The sequence below is a fragment of the Hemitrygon akajei genome, chromosome 3 (genome assembly GCF_048418815.1).
Source record: "Hemitrygon akajei chromosome 3, sHemAka1.3, whole genome shotgun sequence".
NCBI lineage: Eukaryota > Metazoa > Chordata > Chondrichthyes > Myliobatiformes > Dasyatidae > Hemitrygon > Hemitrygon akajei.
In genome coordinates this window covers 25,340,484-25,364,582 of record NC_133126.1, presented here as the reverse complement: position 1 = coordinate 25,364,582, position 24,099 = coordinate 25,340,484, and the positions used below count along the sequence as shown (strand labels likewise).

Below are 24,099 nucleotides of genomic sequence, written 5' to 3'. Positions count from 1 at the left end.
GAACATTTTCATCTAGAGAATTGTACATGTATGGAGTGAGCTGCCAATGTAAGTGGTTGAGGCAGGTACATTAACAACTTTTAAAAGGCATTTGGATGGGTCTAAGTTCAGAGAGGTATGGGCCAAACGCCGGAAACTAAAACAAACTAAGATGGGTACTGTATTTTGGTTGGCATGGACGAGTTGGGTCGAAGGGCCTGTTTCCATAGTATATGACTTTATGACGCGACTCCTTATTTTATTTCTGTTACTGAAAAAGATCTTGCGAGGAGTTAGCGGGCACTATGTCACCGTCATAGTGTGCAGTCGGAGTGCGTCGGAGAGCATTAGGACCCAGAGGACGTCCCTCCTTCCCCGTGCGGTGCGATGAGTTGGAAAAGGACAGAAAGGAATCGGGGAGACATCAGCGTGCGGGTGCGATTCTTACACTGGTTGGAATTTTATTTGAGCAGCTCCGAAAGGATTAAAATATATCAACACGGAAGCAGACCAGAAATGCAAGGATTACCAGGAGGAATATGAAATGGAAATGGTTATTTCGTAGCCAGGGCGGATGCGGAATGCACTAAACAGAGGAGGGAGCACGCCGAGTTCGGGATTAAAAAGGTTACTAAATCAGCATCTCAGTCGAGGTTTTAATCTTTGCTCGCCAGCTCTAATTGCATTATGTTCGCAGGCGCTTGAGCTGTACGTTTGCCGCCGCCGGGGTTTTATTGCTGCAGTGCACGATTTTAATTCTACACATACCTGAATGATGCTTTGAGAATATTTCAACGGCCAGATCCGATCTATCAAAAAGCTCCGCCAACGTTACAGCGTTTGCAGCACTGTTTATCTTTTTTGTTGGCGACACAGGGCGGCAGATCGGCGTCAGTGTGCAAATCTGGCATTTTTTTTTCGCAATCGCGTGCCTGGGGAAAAAAAATCCGTAAGGGACGGGCTATTCCGTTGTTCCCCGTGGCGATTGTCATTTATTATGTGATTCCAGTTCATTGAAACTAGAAATCTGAGCAATAGCGATTCCAATTTATTATTCTCACTTGCTGAATGGCATTTATTAAATAACGGCGTACTGTTTGTTTATGACTCTTCCTTGTCACAGTTTAGCCCTTTTGGAATGAAGCTGTTCACTTTAATTTTCATAATTACAACACACTACCTCGCGTTTGAGCTGAAGGCTGTCTGTTTGAGTCGGCGCATTTTAAATGCCTGAAGTTCGCCGAACACGGCTAATCACGGTACAGTAGATAGGTTATGTTGGTGGTTGATGTTGAAGATTAAAATATGTAAAGACGGTGACTGTGTGGTTTGCTCCTGATTATGACGGATAGATGTTTTGCATGTCCACACGTACATTTATAAACGAAGGGAGCTACTACCTTTTAAGTGAAGTAGTCTCTAAACTTTAATGCCTCAGGTAGTTGTTGCCCTCCGGCCACTTTTTCCTCATTCTCCCAATGCTGCATTATTTACTTTGCAAATACTGGATCGTCCCTTAAGTTTTTAGAGTCACAGAATTGCACAGCACAGAAACAAGGCCCTTCGGTCCACCACATCTATGCCGACCCTTTTTGTCCACATACATGAATCCCATTTGCCCACATTACATCTGGCTCCTATGCATTGTCCACTTAAATGCCAATCTACTATGTTTTAAATAGTTAACTGTATTTGATCATCAGTTCTTCTGGCAGTAAGTTTCAGATATCCAGTACTTCGCATTATTTTAAAAAAGATCTGTCCTCAAATAGTCTTTAAACATCCTTCCTCTCACCTTAAACCTGTGCCTTCTTGTTTTTGATAACCTTACCTTGGGAAAAGCGATTCAGTCTATCCACTATTGCCTCACATAACTTACTCTAGATGGACCAGGTCACCCCTCAGCCTCTTTCAGTACAAGGAAAACAAGTCAAGCCTATTCAGTCTGTCCCTGTGACAAAGGTGCCACAATCCAAGCGACATGCTGGTGAATTGAATCTCCTCCTTACTCATTTCAGTACAGCCAGATCCTACCTGTAGAGTGGCATCTAGGACTGCACACGACACTCCAAATATGGTGATTTGTGACGTTTAAACACAATCTCCCAACTTTCATATTCTATGCTCGCCAAATACATGCTTACCATATGCCTCTTTCACCATCCTACGGTCTCTAACTATGTTGTCACTCTCAGGACATAGAACAGTACTGGCCCTTCAGCCCACAATGTTGTGCTGACCTTTTAACATATTCTAAGATCAATCTAACCCTCTCTTTCTCACATAATTCTCCATTTTCCTTTCATCCATGCAAAACAATGAACTTTAACTTGAAGATCCCTTTGATCATAAACATTCTTTAGGCTACAATCATATAACCATATAACAATTACAGCATGGAAACAGGCCATCTTGGTCCTTCTAGTCTGTGCCGACGCACGGACTATATCCCCATTTAACCTTCAAAATGCATAATCTCACTCTTGTTGGGATTAAATTCCAGTTGTGCTCTAAATTCCATCCACTAATGCTCTGCCCCACTTGATCCACACAACCTTCGTTGCTATCCACAACATCACCAAACCTCTCGTCATCTACCAATTTACCATTGCTCTTATTAACAAAAAAAACCCAATGCAAAATATCCTTTAAATTCACATTTTGGATCTGTCCCAATGATTCAGATGGATTCCAAATATCAAAATCTAGTGACTTTACTGGATTCTAAATATCTTTGTTTAAGATATGTGAGGATTTCTGTTTGCATTTTGGTCAAGGTTTGACCCTCAGGTGAACAGTTGAATGACTGTTTATTGGTGCTAAATTCACTGTCACAGTATATTGTATGATTGAAATATATGACTCTATTATGCCCACTACTATTATAACATGTAGACTTAAATATGCCTGACCCCAAGATTCATTTAATCTTTTTGTTTCTCACTACTTAAGATGTGTGGAAGTACAGTTTTTGATCTTACTACCCTACTGCAGATAACAGAATTTTACAAACCTAAAATAGGTGATACATGATAACTGCTTCTTTATTTCTCTTGCATTCTGTCAATGTAATGAATGATAATTTTCAACTGAGTCTTCTTGCAATATGGCCTTTATTAACACTTTTGCACAGGATTCTTTTTGAAACAATGTTTATTCCCTTCCTGCCTGACTTCCTGAGTTCTTCCAAAATTTTTTGTTATTTGAAACAATGTAGCTATTTCATATACTTGGAGTTTTCTTGGACCATCCTATGTCACTTTGTATATTCACAGCTATAGTGATATTCTGTGTTCAGTTATATTTGTTCCCATATCTACATGAATGCTTGTAGTATGAGGGTAGGGAAAAAAATTGTGCTTTTCTTGAAGTAGTAAAATGCCAGCATAATAACTAACTCACAGTGATGAGCTATATGTTTCTGGATTAAATTTCTCATATTTTTTGTTTGAGAGTAGAACAATATCAAATTTTATCTTTTTCATTTTTTTGCACACTTGATGGATAGCTCAGTGTATCTGTGTTGGATCATTCTGGGGGAAGTGCCAGGTGGAGGTATGATGCTTCCACAGCAACCAAATGTTCTGAAGGGACCTCGTTTTTCCCCCTTAAGAGAGAAGCACAAATCTATAAAATAGATCCAGCATATACCTTTTTGCATCTTTTCATGCTGGGTCATGCATCCATGTTTTTGTGATCATTGAATATAGAACAGGCAATTTGGTCCAAATGTCTGTACCAAACATGATGCCAAATTAAACTGTGCATCCTCCTGCAACGATCCATATCTGTCCATTCCCTGCATGTTCATTTGTCTGTTTAACAGCCTGTTAAACACCATTTGTTGTGCCTGAATCCACCATTACCTCTGGAACCACATTCCAGGCACTTATTATTCTCTGTAAAGAAAAACTTGCCCCTCACATCTTCTTTAAGCTTTTCCCCCTCTCACTTTAAATATATGTTCCCCAGTATTTGACATTTCTATCCTGAGAGAAAAAAAGAGACTGACTTCCTAACTAGTTGAGGCTTTGTAAGGCATTGGTCGGAATGCATCTGAGCGTATTGTGACCAGTTTTGGGCCCCTTTTCTAAGAAAGGACTGCTGGTATTGAAGAAGGAGCTCAAGAATGAAAGGGTTAATGTTTGATAGCTCTGGGCCTGTACTCACTGGAAGAATGGGGGGTGGGGAGGAATCTCGTTGAAACCTATCAAATATTGAAAGGCCTAGATAGAGTGGAAATGAGGAGGATGTTTTCTACAGTGGGGGAGTCTAGAATGAGAGGCAGTGGCCTCAGAATGCAAGGACGTGCCTTTAGAATGGAGATGAGGATATTTTTGCCAGAAGGTGGTGAAACTTTGGAATTTATTGCCACGGATGCCTGTGGATGCCAAGTCAATGGGTATATTTGAAACAGAGGTTGATTGTTTCTTGATTAATAAGTACATCAGAGGTTATGAAGAGAATGCAAGAGAATGGGGTTGAGAGAGAAAATAAATCAGAAATGATGGAATGGTGGAGCAGATTCAATGGGCCAAATGGTCTAATTCTGCTCCTGTGTCTTATGGTCTTATAGATGAACAGATCTGGCAGACTTTGCGGGAGTGATCGTCCATTAAAATGGAGTATCCCTCAAAGCAAAGAATAAAAGCAATAAGCTGCTGGAGTTAATGTGCACTTTTTATTTACAGTACTGAGGGTGAAATGGAAAGATTACCTTTTATGAAAAATGTATGTGAAAGTTATTTTATATTTAATAATGACTTTTTTCCTCATATTGCCATATATTGAAACAATGCTAATGCACTGAGTTCTATTCAGAACATTTCTGAACAATGAAGGAATAAAGATTGTAAGAAGTTGGAATAGTTTTGACTGTAATGTTTCAAAGCACAAAGTTGAGGTTGACTCAATTATGAATTCAATGCCCTTTCCATAAATCTAGATAATCCATGAAAGCTAATGGTTATTATCCATTTTGTAGCAATACTCTTTGTGCATTTTGTTCAACAAATTCTTACATTATTCTTGCAGTCTTGAATTTCTGTTTCTGCTTCATGTCAAATACAGAGTGCTCTTTGCATGGTTCATCTTGATGGTATTAAGTCAGGGTTATTATTTTATTTTTACTTATTTATTTAGAGATACTGCACGGATCAGGCCCTTATGCTTTATTGAGCCGTATCACCCATCAACCCACCTATTTAACCCTTGCCTAATCACAGGACAATTTACAATGACCAGTTACGTTCTCAGTGAAATACTGTCAGTAGCCACTTTATTTGGTACAGGATTGGCTTAATAAGTTGGACTTTTGCTTTATGTTGTTTTCTGCTGCTGCAGCCTATCCACTTCAAAGTTTGACATGTTGTGTGAACAGAGATAATCTTTTGCACACCACTGTTGTAATGTCTGTTTATTTGAGTTACTGTCGCCAGTTTGAACAAGTCTCGCGATTCTTCTCTGACCTCTGTCAATATTCAGCTGTTCATGTGGCAGCAACTCAATGCATAAGAGCATGCAGGAAGTCAAGAGGTTCAGTTGTTCAGACTAAATGTCAGGATAGAGAAGAAATGTGATCTAAGTGACTTCGACCATGGAATGATTATTGGTGCCAGACAGGATGGTTTGAGTTTCTCAGAAACTGCTGATCTCCTGGGGTTTTCATGCACAACAGTCTCTAGAGTTTATAGAAAATGGTGCAACCCCCCAAAACAAAACATCCAGCAAATGGCAGTTTTGTGGGCGAAAGCACCTTGTGAATGAGAGTTGCTGCTATTTTCCTTTCCCAAGGAGAATAAATATGAAAATAAAGGGAATGGCCTGTCATGAAAACTTGTCCAAAACAAATCAATGGTTTTGAATAAAACAATTCATTTCATCAAAGTTATCTTTTTCTAGAATAGAATATGGTATTTGACAAGAGGATGGGATAAGATTTTAGGGGTTTTCTCTTTGGAGTGAAGGAAGAAGAAAGGTGTACAAGATGATAAGAGGCATAGATCGAATGAACCACCAGAGACCTTTTCCCAGGGTGGAAAAGGATAATACAAGGGGGCATAATTTTAAGGTGATTGCAGGGAAGTCTAGCGGGAATGTCAGAGGTAATATTTTTTTCAGGGAGTTCTGAGTGTGTGGAACACCCTTCCATGGTGGAAGCAGAGGTAGACACATTAGGAGCATTTAAGAAATTCTTAGATAGGTATATGGATGATAGAAAAATGGAGGCTTTGTAGGGCGGAAAGGTTAAATTGATCTCAGAGTAGTTTTAAAGGTTGGCACAACATAATTGGCTTAAGGGCCTGCACTGTGCTGTAATGTTCTATGTCTATAAACATCTTGTTACCCTTCAGAAGGTAACTTGCATGTTGCAGTAGATTTTCTAATGGCTTCTTTTAAAATCTATACATTATTGATGTTATACCAAGGTTAATATTCAAATCACAAATGACATTGAATCTTGGTAATTTTGTCTGATATATAAATATTTAAAAAATCCTGAAGTGCTATTTAAAAAAAACAAATTTAGTGCTGTGATCTGTTAAATGACTTATAAGTTTCTGGGGCCATGTTAGTAAGAGGGATTGATCCTGGTTGTCAAAATGTTCTAGTGAAGAAAGTTAAGCAGCTTATCTAAGTATATTTGAGTTCAGAAGTGTGGGGAGAGTTGCGAACAAGGTTCTGAAAAGACAGTTGCTGAGAGGGTGTTTCACCTGGATGGAATGGTTAGGACCGGGAGGCACAGTCTCAAGGTAACTAACTGTCTGAGCAATTATGACTGAGGTAAGAGATTCCTTCTCTTAGTGTTGCAAGTCTTGAAAGTTTTCAGAGACTTGGCTTCTGTTCAAGGTTGAGACTGATAGATTTGTGGACACTGAGGAAATCTAAGGAAATGGAAATTGACTGGAAAACTGGACAAGGTTGCTGTTAAGTGGCACCATTGGTTCTGCGACTGAATGGCTTGGTCTTAATGATCTAAGTGGATGGAGCAATCATCTTAATTATCAAAGGGGGAAGTGATAAAAATATTCAATTTTCTCTCCAGTTTGTAATTATATTTTACATTGAGGTCTTTAAAGTAACCCAAAGACATCTTCAAGAAATAATTTGTAGGATGACTTTCAGGTCTTCAGATGATCCTGGAAGTGCTCCACTGCCAGTGAATTACTTATGAAGTACAGTGTGTTGTGTAAGTAAATACAGTAGTCAGACTGTAACAAGGCAAGGTGCCACAGCTTGGAAATTGGATTAACAGCAAGTCTATGTGTTGTTAGTTGAACGAAAATAAATAATATATGAAAAACATGCATGCTTATTCCACTGTTCTACTCCCTCCGCACCCACAACTGTGTGGCTAGGCACAGCTTAAACACCACCTATAAATCTGTCAATGACACAACTTTTGTCAGCAGAATTTTAGATAGCAATGCAGATGTATTCAGGAGTGATTTAGATCAGCTGGTTGAGTATTGTCACAATAACAACCTCATACACAACATTGGTAAGACCAAGGAATTGATTATAGACTTCAGGAAGGGGAAGTTGAGGAACCACGCATCAGACCTCATCGAGAGATCAGTAGTGGAAAAGGTGAACAGTTTCAAGTTCCTGGGTGTCAACATCTCTGAACATCTATCCTGAGCCCAAGATATTGATGCAATCCCAAAGAAGGCACAACAGTGGCTATATTTCATTTGGAGTTTGAGGAGACTTGGTGTGACCCCAAAAACTTGCAAATTTCTTCATGTGTACATACCATGGAGAGTATTCTAACTGGTTGCATCATAATCTAGTATGGAGGAGCCACTGCACTAGATTGGAAAAAGCTACAGGAAGTTGTAAACTTAGCAAGCTCCATCGTGGACACTTGGCTTCCCAGTATCAAGGACATCTTCAAAAGGCAATGCCTCAAGAAGGCAACATCTGCCATTAAGGACCACCATCACCCAGAACATGCCCTCTTCTCATTGCTACTATCAAGGAGGATGAACAGGAGCCTGAAGACACATGCTCAACATTTTAGGAGCAGCTTCTTCCCCACCATCTTCAGATTTCTAAATGGACAATGGACCAATGTTCATTACCTCTCTATTCTTTTTAGCCCTACTTATTTAATTTAATTTTTATATGTATATTTATTGTATTTTTTTAATTGTGCATTGCAATGTGCTGCTACAAAACAGCATATTTCATGACATATACCAGTGATATTAAATGTGATACAATTCTGGTATGTTGTAAAGTAGAAAAATGACTTTGTGTTGTTTCTGCCAATTGTTCTGTGTATCTCTAGAAAACTAAATTTATTATCAAAGTACATATATGTCGCCAAATACTATCTTGAGATTTATTTTCTTGCCTGCATTCACAGAACGAAGTAATACAATAGAGTCAATGAAAAACTACACATCATTCTCCACCATCTTCAACATAACCTACCACCAAACACATCTTTCCCTCCCAATTCTTCATTTTCTGCAAGGATCGCTACCTCTGTGACTCCTCTGTCCATTTGTCCCCACGAATTTCCATCCTGGCACTTATCCCTGGAAGCTGCAGAGGGGTTACTCCTGGGTATTCACCTCCTCCCTGATCTCCGTTCAGTCCTTCCAGTTGTGGCAACACTTCTCCTGCAAATCTGTTGTTCTCATATAGTATATCCAGTGCTTCTGATGTGGTCTCTACTATATTAATAATTAGGAACTGGTAGTTAGTAACTAGCTCCGTCTTTTCTCATTTAATGGATTAGAAAAGCTGGCTAATTTTCAATGATTTCACATGCTTGCAATTTTTGGATTGGATAAGTGGAACGAATTAAATAAATTAATTAAAACTAAACATTTGATGTTTAGGAGAGATGATGGTTAAAATAAAATGTATTCTGTTGTCACACTGGCATTGATTGTGAAAGAATTCCATAATGTATGAGTATTTATTTTCTCCATGACTATTTTAAGAATTGATATATTTAAAAATAAAATAATACATGACAGCTTGGAGAATTTTTGATAAATCTTGAAAAGATTTTGAAATAATTACTACATTGGTGAGTTTAGTCACACCATTCATTTGTATATTTTGCTCTTCTGCCTCGTCCCATCGACCTGCACCTGGACCGGAGCCCAACCTCCATACCTGTCCTATCTATGTATTTTTCCAACCTTCTCTTAAATGTTGCAATTGAACACCTGCACCCACCACTCTGCTGGCAGCCCGTTCCACACTTTCACCTCCCTGTGAGTGAAGAAGTTTCCTCCCAGGTTCCCGTTTATATTTGATTGTGGTTTTTAGTCAGAACATATAACATTACAGCATGGTATAGGCCCTTTGGCCCACGATGGTTGTGTCAGCCTTTTAATCAATTCCAAGATCAATCTGACCCTTTCATCCTACATAGCCCTCCATTTTTCTATTATCAATTTGCCTCTATCTAAGAGTTTCTTATGTGCCCCAATATATCTGGATCTAACACCATCCCTGGCAAGCGTTCCACACAGTGTGTGGAAAAAAACTTACTCTGACATTCTTCCTATACTTTCCTCCAATTACCTTAAAATTATGCCCTCTCATATTTGTCATTTCCGTCCAGGGAAAAAGGTCTCTGTCTGTCACTCTATCTCTGCCTCTTATCATCTTGTACGTCGCTATCAAGTCACTTCTCAATGTTCTTTGTTGCTAAGAGAAAAACTCTTAGCAATAGACCTTCTCTTGCATCCCAGTGCATCTGTAGTTGTGAACTTCCCACTATTCAGGACATTTACAAAGACAAGTGAGTAAAAAGGGCCCGAAGGATCATTGGGGACTCGAGTCAACCCAACCATAACTGTTCCAGCTGCAACCATCCAGGAAGGTACCACAGCATAAAAGCCAGGACCAACAGGCTCCGGGACAACTTTTTCCACCAGGCCATCAGACTGCTTAACTCATGCTGACACAACTGTATTTCTGTGTTATATTGACTATCTTGTTGTACATAGTATTATAAATGACTATAAATAGCACATTTAGACAGAGATGTAATGAAAGATTTTTATTCCTCATGTATATGAAGGATGTAAGTAATAAAATCAGTTCAATCCCCGGCAGGGACTCCACGTGTAAAAAAAACACTTATCTCTGACATTGCCCTCATACTTTTCTTCCAGTCACTTTAAAATTGTGCCTCCTCATATTAGCCATTTCCGCCCTGGGTAAAAGTCTCTGGCTGTCCCCTCGATTTGTGCCTCATATCATCTTGTACAGTTGTGATGTGCTAATGCATTGCTTGCATGGGATGTAATTGAGACATGATGCTCAGCTGCTCCAACTCTTCTCCCTCCTTTGTGACAAAGCCCTCAATTAGAAACATTGAAATCCACATGCTGTTCCTTGCCATCTGCAATAGCATGGAATGCAGAAACACCGTTAGGAATACTTACTGGCACTTTTGACTTAATAACCATTTCCTCCTACTCTGTGATCCATTTGAGTCCATGAAACAGAACATTATGTCTGGATTGTATTGAATTCTATGCTAAGATTGATAGTCTGATCTCTAAATGTAGTTTGTTTCATTACTGAAGTTTAAACCGTGCCCTCTTGTGGATGGATACTTTTGTCAAGAGACTAGTGTGGTTAGAAAAGACGTATTCAGATTCGCTCATTTATGCTGGCACAGGAAGTTCAGGGTGTCCAATAACTAGATAGAGGCACCGTTGCCATGGAGATTAAGATAAGACACCCACTTTCTTAAAAAGGATATCTGTATTTCTGGTCAGATGCATAAAGCCCTAGGCTTTGCTTGCTTTCTCATGTCATCTGTTGAAACCTGAGTATGTGCCTGTCAAATGAAGGTCATATATTCAATTGCTGACACGGTAGCATAACTTCATAGTTGGCAAGGTTTTTTATTCTCCTTAAGGACACCGTTGTCTTGTTATATTTAGTAAAAGAGAAAAAATTAGTTTGTTTGCTCCCAGTGATAAGTTAGCAGGAATGCTGCAGAAAATAAAATGATTTAAATGTAAAACTTGCTGGAAGTGTCATAATTCTAGGCAATGCCTTTTCTGTGCCTGTCTTCTCTGTGCTTTGTGCCTAACTGTTTGTCTTCTCTGCATGAATGCACTGCAGCCTGTCAACCCAAAAACATAAGTTGATTTTGCCTTCTTGTTTGAAACCTGCAGATTAAGGTTCTTTCATGAGTTAGTAAGACTGATGTCCTAGCTTTTTTTTCATTACTTGTATAATTAGTTGAATAGTAGGCTGCAAAAAGGCAGCATGCATTCAAATTAAATTTAAGTTGAAGTCAATGTAAATTTATTATCAAATTTATTGTAACCATATACTACCCTGAGATTCATTTTCTTGCAGGCAATCACAGCAAAATTTAAAAAATACAATTGAATTTATGAAAAAAACTGCCGAGCAACAAATTTTCAGAAGACAAATTGTGCAAACTTAAAATAAAATAATTTCTTTTTTTTAAATTACCGCCATAAAAATAGTTGTCTAACTTAGCAAGGATTTTTAGAAATGAATTTTTTTGAAAAACTTTTAACCTTACAAAAAGCACAAATAAGTCTTGCAACAACGTGTATGTTCAAGGATTTCCTGTTTGAGGGAGCTGTGCTTTATCTGAGGGAAGGTCCGTTGACAGGAAATGTGTCAGTCACTTGTTTTCTTATACTGAAGGAAGTGAAAAGGATTCGATGATTTGCCGACTGTATGCAGTTGCTTCTGTTCTCAAAGGTTTTAAAAGAAAAAAAAGTTGTTTATTTACAATTGTTTAATGCCAGTCATGAGCTTTGATCTGCTTATCTGACCCTGGAGCTCAGGGAAACTTGGAGAAAGTGATGCCGTTTTTTAAATAGGTATTGAACTTGCAAATATTTCAGTATCTTCAAACTGAAAGTACGTTGAACTCTGGTATCAGATGACCTTTTCTGTATGAGTTTTTACATCTGAAAAATGATTGTATAACCTGTGGCGGAGCAACAGTGGAAGAAGGTTTGGGCATAGTAGTTTGCACATTGTTTTATGTGAGTGGGAAAGCATTTAAGTGCACCCTCCAGTTCCAAGCTGCTTCAGTCAGTCGTCCACACAGCAGCCATATGTTGAAATAATTGCTTGAGAAATGCTTTGTGGTTTATGTATGCAGTTTATGCCTCATCATAGGCCTTAGCTATTCAGGAGGTTCTTTTTCAAAAAGTGACACTTTTATGAATGTGCTTTAGAGTTAATTAAGCAGTGTTAAGAATATCAATGGGTTTAGACTAGCCTTCCTCCTTATTTCATGGTTTGTAAACATACTTACTTGAAAGCAAGAAGTATGTTTATATGAATCAGAATCAGGTTTAATATTACTGACATATGTTGTGAAATTTATTGTTTTGTGTCAACAGTAAAATACAATACATAAAAATACTATAAATTACAAAATATAATAATTAAGTAGTGTAAAAAGGGACCAAAAATAGTGATGCACTGTTCCTGGTTTCAATGTCAGTTCAGAAATCTGGTGGTGTAGGAAAAGAAGCTGTTGACTGTGGTCTTCAGGCTCTGTACTTCCTTCCTGATGGTAGCTGTGATAAGGGAGCATGTCCTGGGTGGTATGAAATGGTACGGGGCTTGAAGACTCATCTTTATACCCGTGGTATTGCTTATATGCGGTATCTCAAATTGCAACTTTGCTTCAGTCAATCAAGTGACAATAAATGTTTCAATAAAATAATTGGAGGAAAGGTAATCTCTAATCTTTAATTGTAGAGTCTCAGCAAAGGGCAGTGTCCTACTAACTTTCAGTGTATGGTAAATTTAGAAGAAGAAAAGAAAAATATAAAACTTAAAATGATGGATTGTAAATGTGAGATGTTCTTGAATGACTGGAGGGATGGTGAAGTTTCATAATTCACCTTGCAATGCTTAAATTTTTGATTTTTATTTTGAAGTGGTCATTGGCTTATATTATGTCATCCACTTTAGTACCTAGCAAATAAATTAATTTTGAGTATGTGGTCATTTGCAGTAAATCTGTTGTAAAATTAGAATATTGATATGTTGAACTATTGTTTGGTCAACCATATATTTTCATTTCCTACTTTTTAAAGCATATTTTTATTTACTGTTTTTTTTTGCTGTATTTGAATCTGAATCCATCTGATTTGAATCTGAATCTATTGTTTCCATACCATTTAGTTGCTTGGTTAGACTGATGTGTTTGGTTTGAAATATTCCTCCGGATCATGTCACTTAGCTGGCTAACGTTACTTGATCAAAGAACAATATCAGGAATGCTGGCTAACATTCAAACATGGATCAGAAAAGTATTTATGTCAGATGGGTATTTACACACGTCTTAAATTCTTATCATTCACCTCGGGAAAGCATGTATCAAATGACATTGTAGAGTGATTACTTTTCACAGTAGATAAATATAATTAACTTCATGCCTTTATAAAACAAATTATTTTATATTTTATGATACCAGATCCAAATGATATTTTTTGATCCTTGTGTCAGCTGTCACTTTCTTGCTTTAGAGTCAGCAGGTTGTGCCTAAACGTTCCTCTAGAGATTTGACAGATCAATACAATAGCTATGGTACATTGCAATGTCAGATATGTTGAACTGAGATCCAATCTAAGCCATAAGGCAATAAGAAATGGGGTAAAATTAGGCCATTCGACCCATTGAGTGTGCTTCACCAGTCCATCATGGCTGATTTATTATCCCTCTCAAATCTATTTTCCTGTCTTCTCCCCATGATGTCAGCTTCTGTTTTAAATATACCCAGTGACCAGTTCTAAAGGGGTGTCCTTGTATTCTGAAATTGTAAGCTCTGGTCCTAGACACCCCTGCTATAGAAAGCACCTTCTCCACGGCCACTCTATCCAGGCCTTTCAATATTCAATACCTTTCAATGAGATCCCTCCGCATTCTTCTAAACTCTTGTGACTACAGGCCCAGAGCCTTCAAATGCTCCTCATATGTAAATCCTTTTATTCCTGGGGGTATTCTCAGGAACCTCCTCTGGACCCTCTCTAATGCTAGCTTTCTTAGAAGATGCCCAAAGCTGCTCACAATATTCCTCAGGTGTGGTCTAATTAGTGTCTTTATAAAGAATCAGCATTACATCCTTGTAACCTTACATCTACGGTATTAGACACCCTCAAATATTATCATGGTGCTATTTGAAGTTAAACTTGGGATCTATTCCAGTTAACCTGGCTGAAAATGTTCCATCAATTGACAATTCCTTATACTTGTTATCTGCTTGTTAACCCATGGGCATTTGTGAGATATTTTATGCTTATTGGCTTCATCACAACAACATAATCATTCAAACCCAATGGAAAGATAAGTGATATCATTATCATATCATTATCCTCTCCCAAGATGACATTCATAGAACGAAGAACGTTAGAGCACAGTACAAGTCCTTTGGCCCATGATGTTGTTGCAAACCTTTAACCTATTCAAAGATCAATTTAACCTTTTCTCCTACATAGCTCTCTGTTTTTGTATCATCTGTGTGCCAATCTAAGTGTTTCTTCAATGCCTCTACCACCACCTCTAGCAATACTCTTTAACATTGATGACTTAACTACATTCAATCCATGCTGTTGGACATACTATGTAGTTTGCATACTTGACACTAGTTCTTGGAACAGACCAACTGTTCATAACTGAAGAATAAAAGATTCAAAGATGTCCTTAAAGCCTCCATGAGAAAAGTGCGACATCCCCACTTATTTTTAGGAAGCCTTCTCCCATGACTGGTCCAAGTGCCAAATGAGCATTGGTATTGTGAATTTCTGTTCCATACATCGTGTTGCAAATTACCTACCTGCCTACCTTGTCGGCCATCAACTGTCTCAGCATTGAAAGATTCTTTCCTCTCTGAATATTTAATCACATTCCTATCTTCCCATGTATACAGTAAAAATGAGGTTAGTGTAATTATTTTTGAATTGTATTTCATATTCCTGCAGTCTTCCTGGTGGTCACCCATTTCAGTTTGACTTACCATTTCTATTCCATCATGTCAGTCCATGGTCTCCTCTACTGCCATGATAAGGCCACACTCTGGATCGAGGAGCAAAACCTCATATTTCATCTGGGTAGTCTCCAACTTGATTGCATGAACATCGATTTCTCAAACTTCTGGTAATTTCTTTCCCCTTCACCTTGCTTTTTCCAGTGATTGGGGTTCAGTTATTGCTGTGGTCTGCAAGAAGTTTGTACATTTTCCCTGTGACTGCATGGGTTTCCTCCAGGTACTCCGGTTTCCTCTGCTTTCCAAAGAATATGGGTTAGTAATGGTTAGTGAGTTGAGGGCATGCTGTTTTGGCACTGGAAGCATGGCAAGACTTGGCGGGCTGCCCCCAACACATCCTCGGACTGAGTGTGGTTCTTCTCAGGCTGTAGCTTGATTAGTCCGTGGGATAGTCCTCCAAATTTGTAGGGAGGACTTCACAAGGTCAGCTTGGCTTTGTTTGAATTTAGTGTTCACTCAATAGCAAATGGTCTATTTGTTTTATTCTTTCTCTGTTTGTACATATTGGTACAACTGACTACTTGCTAGTCCATAGGTCTGAAGAGTCGTTATCAGCACTGAACTGATTCCATAATCTATGGACTCACTTTCAGGGACTCTACAACTCATGTTCAGAGTATTATTTATTTACTTTATATTTATTTTTTAGTATTTGCACAGTTTGCCTTTTGCACATTGGTTGTTTGTCAGTCTTTGTGTGTAGTTTTTCATTGATTCTAATGTATTTCTTTATTCTACTGTGAATATCCGCACGAAAATGAATCTCAACATGGTGTATGGTGACATATACATATTTTGATAATAAATTTACTTTGAACTTTGATCTGTATGGCCCAAACTGGGTAGAAGTGTCATCTTCTTCCCAAAGGGCATTAGTGAACTAGATGGACAATCTGGTACTTTTATGGTTATCGTTACAAAGACTATTTTTTTTGAATTCCAGTTTTCTAATAAAGTAAATTTCTACTGCTGCAATGGTAGGATTTGAATTTGTGTTTTGATTGTTATCACGGACCTCTTGTTGGTCAGCCAAGTTAACTGCTATACCGATACTATACCTCCCTGCTTTTATGGGCAGCATGGTAGTGCAGCAGTTAACCAGTGATCATCAATCTAGGTTCAATTCTTGCTGCTGCTTGTAAGGAGTTTATATGTTCTTCCTGTGACCTTGTGGGTCTCCTCCCATATTACAAAGATGTAAGGGTTATGATTAGTGAGTTGTGGGCATGCTGTGTTGGTGCTGAAAGCGTGGCGACTTCTGCGGGCTGTCCCCAGGGCGTCCTTGCATTGTGATGTTCATTAGTAAAAACAGGTGCATTTTGATGTTTCGATGTACATTATGATGTATGTTTTGATTATGTTAGACAAATAAAGCTAATCTTAACACTCTTATCACATGTTGTGTGTTCCAGGATCTACTAATCACTTTCTCAACATGTTCTGCCATTTTGAGAGACATATGGACCTAAACTATGCCCAAGTACTTACATACTTTTTAGAACCATGCCATTTAATCTATATCATTTTTTATTCTTTATGCCATTGTCACTGAGTCATACAACATGTAAATAGGCCCTTTGACTGACTGTATGTGTGCTAATTCCATTTCCCAGTTCTTGATGAGTAGCTTATGTTAGGACTTTTCAAATGTTCATCTAAATAATTAACTTGTAATGGTCATCATGGTGTTCCAGATTCCAGCCACTCTTTAGCCAGAGGATGGTGAATCTGTAGAACTCATTGCTACAGATGGCTATGGAGGCCAAGACTCGGGGTATATTTAATGTTCTTGACTAGTAAGGGCATCAGAGATTATGGGAATAAGGTAGGAGAATGGGGTTGAGGGTGTAAATAAATCAACCATGATGGAATGGTGAAGCAGAAATGATGGGCTGAATAGCTAATTCTGCTATAAGATATAGTAATCTCTTAATGATTTTTGTTGATAAAGTCCTATAATATATTTCACAGCTTTTATTCATTGATGAGCTCTTTGTACTTCCTAATTCTCACTTGCTCTTTACATGTCTGTAGAAGATTCTTGGATTGTTGATTGCGATTCTTGTCTCACGTTCTTCCTTTCCTCAGCCTATTTTCCTTTTCACCTTCCTTATTGATGTACTATATACAGCCTGGTATTCTCGCTGGAATTATTCACCTGATATGCGTCATGCAGTGTTTTATTTTTGTCTTGCCACCTTCTTTTGTCTCATTTTTTGATCCAGGAAGCTCTGTTTTTGTTCTCTTGGTTTCCCCCCTTATGGAACTGAACTTAGCTCGCAACTAAAATGGAAAAGCAAAAAAATTGTGGAGGCTGGAAATCTGAAATAAAATCAGGGTATATTTGGTATACTCAACTGGTCAAACAGCATTTATGGGAAGAGAAAAGAATGAATGTTAATGGTTGATGAATCCTCTTCTCAGCTGAAGGTCACCCATTTTATCATTTGTCAATATTCAGTTACACTTGTTCTGGACTGATGATATCTCTTCCTATTGAAATTGTTCATCCTCTGTCTGATAAGTTTTGACTTATTTGTCAAAACCTTAGATCTGATGATCATTGCCTATGTGTTCTTCCACTGACCCTCGCTCCTTCATTTTGTTCTTTGGAATCATTTGTATTACTTCCTTCTAACTTGCTGATGCAGTGCCTAGGACCGAAATGTTGACTGTTTATTCTTCTCCATATATGCTGCCTAATTTGTTGAGTCCCTCCATTAGTCTGTATATATTACTTCCTCCTCTGTTTTTGGGTAATAATACTTACTGATCAAGAAGATTCTCTTGAATATGTTCCAGAAGTTTATTCCCAACTAACATTATCTTAGCTGATATTGAGGTAATTGAAATCTGCCAATCCTATCAGTTGTAGTGCCCTAGAATCACTTACTTATGATATTTTCTTTGTTCCACTTTGGGGGGGGGGGCACAGTAGCATAATGATGAGCATAATGCTTTATAGAGTTAGCGACCTGAGTTCAATTTTTCCCCTTATGGAACTGAACTTAGCCCGCAACTAAAATGGAAAAGCAAAAAAATTGTGGAGGCTGGAAATCTGAAATAAGATCAGGGTATGTTTGAGATACTAAACTAGTCAGACTGTAAATCTGTAAGGATTTAGTATGTTCTCCCTGTGACTATGTGCATTTCCTTTGGGTGCACTATTTTCCTCCCATATTCCAAAGATGTACGGGCTAGAGTTGAGCATTCAGAATGGATCCCTGAATTTAGAGTCCATGCATCAAGTACACAGAAACTCACTGAAAATGGCAGTAGGAATGCACAGCTTTACCACCTTATTGATCAGTACTTAATCATCTGGGAAAGAGACTACGGTTTATACATCAGCAATACCAGCCATCTCAGAACTGGAATAGAGGCAAGTAATTCTTGAACTTGAGGGATTGCTCAAGAACAAGATGCTTTTAATTGTTTTAGTTTCTCTGAAGTGCTTTAATTACCTAGAAGTAAATGTTTTGACTTCTAATTTATTTAACATTCCTAATTCATATTTTTCAGATGCATTTTTGAATGTTTTGAAATTAAAAACTTGGAGAAGCATTCGTAATTTTTTTTGACAGCCAGCCAAGCTTGCGGCATAGCCTTGCTGTCTGTCAAATATTCTTCAGTCTTTATGTGGGCAGGTCACCTGGTTTTTCCCAAATCACCAGATTTATACATGGAAGTCTCCGGATTCATGGCTGCTCTTCAGCTACCTCATTCAGCAAATTGTCTTTACAAGGTCAGTACACTCCTTTTAGTGTCATTGATTATATATTCCAGGGTAATAATAGAACTCTTATTCTGGTGAAGTCTACGTGAGCTTTCCGTGTTTTCAGGATGTCCCAAAATGCATCCAGGCTATTTGGTAATTAGTTTGTTGTTGTCACATGTACTGAATAGAATGAAAAGCTTTTGTTTGGATGCCATCCAGACAGGTTATTCCATACATAAGCAAGTCAAAGATGTACAAAAAACAACAATAACAGAATGCCGTATATAGAATTACAGTTATAAGTGCAGTGCAGGTAGACAATAAGATGCAAAGGCTATTACGAGGGATATTGAGAGAATATTAATTATTTTTGAAGTGTGCCACCATTTTACATTTTCACTCAACAAAATTTTGCAAACAAGTTGACTATTTATTATGACTAAGTTGGATAAATGTGTGGGAAACAAATGTCAGTGAGAAGTTACTGGAGAAGATTCTTACAGAGGGGATTTATGAGCATTTGGAAAATCAGTCCTAATTAGGGAAAGTCATCATGGCTTTGTGTCTTACTAATGATTGAATTTTTTGAAGAGGTGACAGATGAAAGTAGAACTGTGGATGTTGTCGACATGGATTCTAGTAAGGCATTTGACAGTGTCCCTTATGGAAAACTTATCCAGAAGATTTGGTTGTGTGAGTTAATAAGTTTGATACAAGATTAGTGGTGGTGTGGATAGTGTAGAAGACTGGCAAAGGATACAGTAGGACATTAGACTATATAAAATAGGAGCAGGAGTAGGCCATCTGGCCCGTTGAGCCTGCTTTGCCATTCAGTAAGATCATGACTGATCTGGTCATGGATTCATCTCTACTATGCAAAATTCTATCCAATCTTGTCTTAAATATATTTACTGAGGTAGCCTCCACTGCTTCATTGGACAGAGAATTCCACAGATCCACCACTCTGGGAAAAGAAGTTCCTCCTCATCTCTATCCTAAATCTACACCGAATCTTGAGGCTATGATCCCTAGTTCTAATTTCACCTACCGGTGGAAACAACTTTCCTGCCTCTATCTTATCTGTCCCTTTCATAATTTTATATGTTTCTAAGGGGTTTAGATGAGTTGCAGATATGGGCAGAGAAATGGCAGATAGAGTTTAACCCGGCCAAATGTGAAGTTTTGCAGTTTGGGAGATCAAAAATAAAAGGAAGACCTTTAATTGTGTTGATGTGCAGAGGGGTCTTGGGGTAGAAGTCCATAGCTTCCTGAAAGTGGCTACATGGGTTGATAGGATGATAGAAGGCATATGCCAGGTCTGCCTTCATTAGTTCAGGAATTGAGTTAAAGACTTGGAAGTTACATTTCAGCTTTATAAATCTATAGTTAGGCTGCTTTCCTCATACCCTCTGCAAACATCCTTTCCTTTACCTTAAAGCTATGCACTCTAGTTCTTAACATCTCTGTTATGTGGAAAATATATTATGATCTGCATTGTTAGTTTATCCCTCATAATTTTGCTTCCTCACTCAGATCACCCCTTCCCTACTGCTGCTTCATTCTCCAGCCTATCCAGATTCTCCTCATAACTGAAATGCTCTTTTTCCAGGGAACATCCTCGTGAATCTCTTCTGTGCTCTCTCTAGATCTGTAACAGGGATGAGGAGGAATTCCTTTAACCAAGGGTGATGAATCTGTGGAACTCACTGCCACACACAGCTGTAGAGTCATTGGGTATACACTAGTTAAAGCAGAGGTTGACAGGTTCTTGGTTAGTAAGGGTGTCCAAGGTTACAGGGAGAGGTCAGGAGAATGGTCTTGAGAGGCTAAATAAATTGGCCAGGATTGAATGGTAGAGCAGACCTAATAGGCCAAATAGCCTAATTCTTCTCCTATGTCTAACATAAATTCTTGTACATGACTTCAGGTTATTGGATTATTGTAGGCATTGTGGTGTGCTCTATAATGCCTTGCTGTTCTGTAATTCTGTATTTTTACTAAATTACATATATTTGATTAATCTCTGTGGATTTTCATCCTATTAAATAAAGATTAGCTTTATTTGTCACATGTGCATCAAAATATACAGTGAAATGCGTAGTTAGCCTCAACAACCAAAACAGTCCAGGGATGTGCCGAGGGCACCTCACAAGTATTGCCACACTCACAACTTTCTAACTCTAACACATATCTTTGGAATGTGGGAGGAAACCTGAGTACGAGGAACCCTATGTGGTCACGCGGAAAACATACAAACTCTTTACAGATAGGAGTGAAATTGAACCCTGATCTTCCAATCGCTGGTGCAGTAAAGGTTTATACTAACCACTATGCCTCCGTGCTACTCCTAATTTTAATTGATTTTGATCTTCTTTGCTTTCACAAACATTCTCTTGCTTAATCACCTTTGAGGAGGAAACCTATTAAGCTATAGATAGTATATTCCCAAATGGGTAGCCTGTCTGTTCATTTAATCTTATTATGTTGTTTATTGCTGCTTCATGTTGGCATCTCAGAATTTTGGAATATTTATCTAGTTTCTTTAGAAATACAATACAGAAGAGGACCTTTTGGCCCTTCGAACTGTGCTGCCCAGCAACCCCTGATAACCCTAATTTAGCCCTAACCTAATCATGGGACAATTTACAATGACCAGTTAATCCATCCAGTATGTCTCTGGATTGTGGGGGGAGCCGGAGTACCTGGAGAAAATCCCTGTATTCCTTGGAGAGGATATACAGACTCCTAACGGAGGACACTGGGATTGAACTCTGAACTCCTATGCCCTGAGCTGTAATAGTGTCGCACTAATTACAATGCTACTGTGGTGCCAACAGAACTATTGTCAATTTTGCTGAATTCATTTGTTGCTCTCAGGTTTAGCTATACTTTGATTTTATGTCTCGTAAAACTATCAGTACTTCCTGCACTTTGTAAAAAAAAGTTCAGTGGAAATATTGTGTTTGATATTCAGGATATTAAGGAACCTAATTCAAATGTGAATTAATCCTGGTCTTTCTGCAGGTTGGATTTAGAAACCATGTGCAATGATTTTGTATGTTGACATTGTACTTTTGCCAAGGTTTTATCGGAGAGCTGAGAAACCAATCTGCAGTAGATTTATTTTAAGAAACGTAATTCAGTAGGGGATTTCTGAAGATTGTATGCGTCTGCATGACGCACCTACAATGTAAGAAAAAAGTTCCAAGTTTCTTGAACTTTATACTCACAGGAATATTATTTAAAGATTCAGATTCAGACTTATTTATCAAGTGTACACGTTAAAATGAGTTGTTTGCATAAAGAATCAACAAACCGAGGGATGTGCTGGAGGCAGCCTGCAAGTGTTGTTACGCATTTCAGCACCAACACAGCATGTCAGTAATGCTTAGCAGAACAACACATATCACAATCAAACAGAAAAGAACCAACAACAAAACACTCCCCTTTCCTCCCACCCACATACACAGACAGTCCTCCAACTCCGACACAAGTCTCCTGACTTCCGATCAACCTTTGGGCTTTGATCTTTGCAATCAAGTGCCAGGCTAGCAGATGACAGGACCTCGAACTCTGGGCACATTGATCGACTGACCCTTGTGCCTCCTGTGCTCACGGACATCTGATATTGGGATCCACTGACCTGAAGCAGCCTGACATCCATGGATAGCCTTTGTCACCCGTCCATGTCACTGACCATGAAGTGCGGGCCAGAGGTCTAGTCTCTGGATGTCCTTTGTCCCTATGTCCACATCGCTGGACTTTGAGCGTGGAGCGAATCTGCATTACACACATTGCTGGACTTTGTTGATGTCTTTGAGTTTCGATTGTGAGACAGAAAAAGAGTTGATGGTGAATCCTGGACTAAAAATCAATTTAGAGTAGAGAAGGCTTGGTTTTATGATCTTCATAATATCCACTCATCACTGTCACCTATTCACCACAGTATTCCACTGAGCTACAGATGCATAAAAGACAATTGCATGAAGAATGAAGAATGCCCCTTTCCCCAGTCTTTTGGTTAAAGGTGAGGTTTATTTGTCACATGTACATCAAAACGTACTCTGAAGTTCATTCTGAGCATCAAATCAACTCAGCGAGGATTGTACTGGGCATCTCACCATGCTTTTGGTGCCAACATAGTATGCTCACAACTCACTGACCCTAATCCGGGCATGTTTGGAATGTGGGAGGAAACCAGAGCACCTTGAGGAAACCCACACGATCGTGTAGAGGATGTACAAACTCCTTACAGACAACAGTGGAATATTACAACCAGTGCTGTAAAGTGTTACACTAACTGCTGTGCTGCCTTACCGCCAATCAGAGCATTGAAAAATCTTAATGGTGTTACTCCTTTTCAAAACTCTAACTACACCATGGCAAAGTCAAGTAGTCTACATTAAGAAGGAACACCTTCCTCTTTTTAATGAGGAAGCATGAAAGCGTACTTTGCTGAATATGTAGTAAACTGATTGATGTAAAGTACAAAGAAAGTGTGAAGTGCACATAGAGAACCAATTTGAAAGAGAGTTAAAAGACATTTTTTTTCAGCGAGTCACAGAGCTGGAGATCAAGTACTAGTTTTTAGTTCGGACCCTTATTTTAAAAAAAATACACATTTCAACTCAGTTAAAATCTGAGCTAACAAAGTTTCTCTCAAATTTTCTGTTGAATCTAATTTTGAAGGTTTATTTGATTTTCCGGGTTTTCATGAAAGGTCATTGATCAACATCTTAACTGTGTTTCAACTATCTAAGTATTTCCAATACTTTATTTCCTGAGGCACTTGGATTTTGTTTTCTTTACTGCTTTGGATTATGTTGATATTTGTATTCCCATGGTTTTGTGCTGTATTCTGGTTTAAATTAGATACTTCCTGTACCTGATGAAGTAGGCACTGAGTGTGTGTATGTGGTCTTCTGTTGCTGTCAACTATCCACTTCAAGCCTCGACACGTTGAGCATGCTCTTCTTCACACTACTGTTATAATGTGTGGAATTTGAGTTACTCGCTTGTCATCTTGAACCAGTCTGGTCATTCTCCTCTGACCACTCTCATTAACAAGGTATTCTCACCCACAGAACTGCCAGTCACTGGATATTTTTGTTTTCTGCATCATTCTCTGTAAATTTTAGAGACTGTCGTACATGAAAATCACATTAGATCAACAGTTCTGAGATACTCAAACCACCCCATCTGGCACTAACAGTCATTCTGCAGTCCGTCACTTAGATCTGATTTCTTCCCCATTCTGATGTTTGGTCTGAATAACTGAACCTCTAGACCACATCTGTGTGGTTTTCTGCATTGAGTTTCTGCCACCTGATTGGCTGATTAGATATTTACATTAATGAGCAATTGTACA

At 38.5% G+C, this 24,099-nt stretch overlaps 1 protein-coding gene across 7 annotated transcripts in view; it reads left to right on the top strand.

The window, feature by feature from the left end:
* foxn3 (forkhead box N3) overlaps window positions 1-24,099 on the top strand; it is a 364,761-nt gene that overhangs the window by 18,133 nt on the left and 322,529 nt on the right. The window contains exon 1 of one of the 7 annotated variants that reach the window (XM_073039371.1): window positions 339-606. The exons of 1 other annotated variant lie outside the window; for it this stretch is intronic. The gene's annotated coding sequence lies outside the window, so the exon portion shown is untranslated. Of the gene's footprint in view, window positions 1-338; window positions 607-11,669; window positions 11,829-11,850; window positions 11,869-18,740; window positions 18,759-24,099 lie in introns of those variants that run through there. 5 more of the 7 variants (XM_073039365.1, XM_073039368.1, XM_073039367.1 and 2 more) reach the window with 5 other exon arrangements.